At 41.0% G+C, this 2,500-nt stretch overlaps 1 pseudogene; it reads right to left on the reverse strand.

Annotated features, from left to right (window-relative positions):
- Positions 1-2,286, reverse strand: part of LOC138055528 (uncharacterized) — a 4,272-nt pseudogene extending 1,986 nt beyond the window's left edge.
- Positions 2,287-2,500: the final 214 nt, after the last annotated feature.

Genomic DNA, 2,500 nt, shown 5'->3' on the forward strand with positions numbered 1-2,500 from the left:
ACCTTTGAGCAAGTGGGTGCCAATGTTTGGAGTAGTGGATTGGGCAGTTGTGACCAGTTGGTCAAGTTGCTCATCTGAGATTTCACTGTAAGTTCCTAGAGAAGGACACCAATAAGTTTATATCCAATATGGACCAATATAAAACAATGCACACTAGCCTTTTGGATTTTAGTGTTCTACGATTATAATTTAGAAATGAATTAAAGCTATCCATGATCCAATTATAAAACATGACAGGAATTTAAAAGCACTCACAAAATAAAAGGAGAAAAAGAAGAGAAAGATACACGGAGAGATATCCCCCCCCCCCCTCCCCCTTAGATCACTGTTGCCAACTGTTCTCACTCTCTTTACTATCCTCGATATAATCAAGTGGTTTTCTCTAGGGGCCTTTACCATTTGCACCGAAAAGGTTGGTATGGTACAGGATTTTCCTGGGGTGGTATTTTGCCTGTCTGGGGTCTCTTGTGCACTGTCGAAAGGCAGGAAAAGAGGGCGAGGTGAAACAGGTCGAATGGGAGTATACAAATGGTACAGAAATTTTCCAGTCGTTTTGGTTGGAATGGGAAAAGAGGATTTCCATCGTTTCCAGAAACTTTCTGGTGTGCCATTTGAATTTCCAGTTTTTGGTGACAAATGGTAAGTGCTCCATACTTAACTCAGCTTTAGTTCATAAATGCACATTAGAGATACGTGGACACTACCTATGCATAATCCTTTATAATCCACTTTGCATACTCACCACTAACACATAGACCAAATGCAGTCATCCTTCTTTCTATTGTGCGCTTTCCCATTCCAAGAATCGAACTTACTACCTTCACTTTGAAACCTTGTTCCAGTAGAAAGAATAGTTGTTCCTTGGAAATATCAAATGAAGGTCTTCCATGCCCTCCTGACCACGTACACAGGGGAAAGTACCCTTCAGTAGTATCACTTGCAGCAGCGGAAGACCTCTCTAGGACACTAACATTATCGTAAAGGGTACCAATCATATCAATAACGTCCTGATCGACGTCCAGGCTAACCAACATTCTATGTAAAAAATCAAGCCTCAAAACTACCACCCCAATATCCAATGCATCCATTCGTCTATCCAATCTTGCAACTAAAGCATTCACCATTTCTAGTGCACTTCCTAAATCCACCATCTTGTTCGCATGCGAGCAAGGCTTTATCAATTTTTGACATCCATAATTATTGGCAGATTTGGGCTCGCGGTAAGAACTGAACATTCAACTTTGGGACATAACGACGAACATGGTGCTACAATGTTGAACTTGATCTGACAAAGTCCGACATTGCGTTACAGATTATCGTAGTCTACGTTAAAGTCGTAGGTTCAAACGTGCTGTTGAACATTTTGATTATATATGAGAAGTCGATGTATATGAGTATGAAGTCTAAACTTACGAACTTGGTATTTACGACATGAAATGTAAACATGACCTAAAAACTTGGTATTAGCGACGTAAAATGAAAAGTTGATCGTTTAAGTTGGAACTTGATTTGTATTTAGCGACATTGTGTTGGTAAATTCGAAGTTTGCAAAATTTTGCCTTACATAAATTAGAAACATTGTCTTAAAATTACCATAACAATTTATGGTTTACATTGCTATGTCATAAAGAAAGTGGACCACTGACGCAGTACACAGCTCTGGGTGTTATTGAGAGCCACCTCATTGCCACACCCACTGGATCAGTTCTTTGCAGTGCTTCTGTTAATCTTCTCTGGGCAATTTTGATTCCATTAAAAAATAATTGGGATTGAACCCTTCAGTACCCTGTATTGGGGAACATTTGTTGTATACCCTGCACAGCCGCATCCAGATCAGTGTCACTGATGGGGGTTTTTCTCTCTGTGCTTGAGATACCAAATTCCCGAAGTCTCCTCTTCACCATGCTGACAGAAACCCCAAGGACCTGGGCAATGTCAGGAATGGAGATATCGTTTTCTACAAGATACTCCAGCTGTTCTCTACCAATCTCCATCCGTGGACGGCCCGAACCCCCAGAGTGACTCGCACCTGCATTTAGGTCCACGTGCTGACAGGGAAAGTTTCTATCTGCCTAAGTCAATAAGAAGGCTATCATGTCGAGGTCAGCCTGCATTTCCTCATAAACTTGTGCTACATGGGCAAATCTAGCCAAATGACAGGAAAGTTGCTGCAACCCAAACAAAGCGTAATAGGCTACTTGGTCACTGAGATAAATCTAGCAAAACTTGTCTTACGTCAGTCAGAAATTGAGACTGCTCCGGTCTTGCACACCACTGCCTCTTCATCTGACCCTACATTGACAATAACATTGAAACAGCTCTCCAAACTTCAACCTTATCAAAAGTGAATGTCATTGGCACTATTTCATTGGGAAAAGACAAACACAAATCCGTTCAAATAAAAAGCACTCAAAAAATGTCTGCAGTAAAGGAAGATTGCGTGTTAGAAGATGACACAGGTACTGCAGTCCTTCATATCTGGGATCCCTTAATCAAAGAA

This window comes from Montipora capricornis, chromosome 7 (genome assembly GCF_036669925.1).
Source record: "Montipora capricornis isolate CH-2021 chromosome 7, ASM3666992v2, whole genome shotgun sequence".
Lineage (NCBI taxonomy): Eukaryota > Metazoa > Cnidaria > Anthozoa > Scleractinia > Acroporidae > Montipora > Montipora capricornis.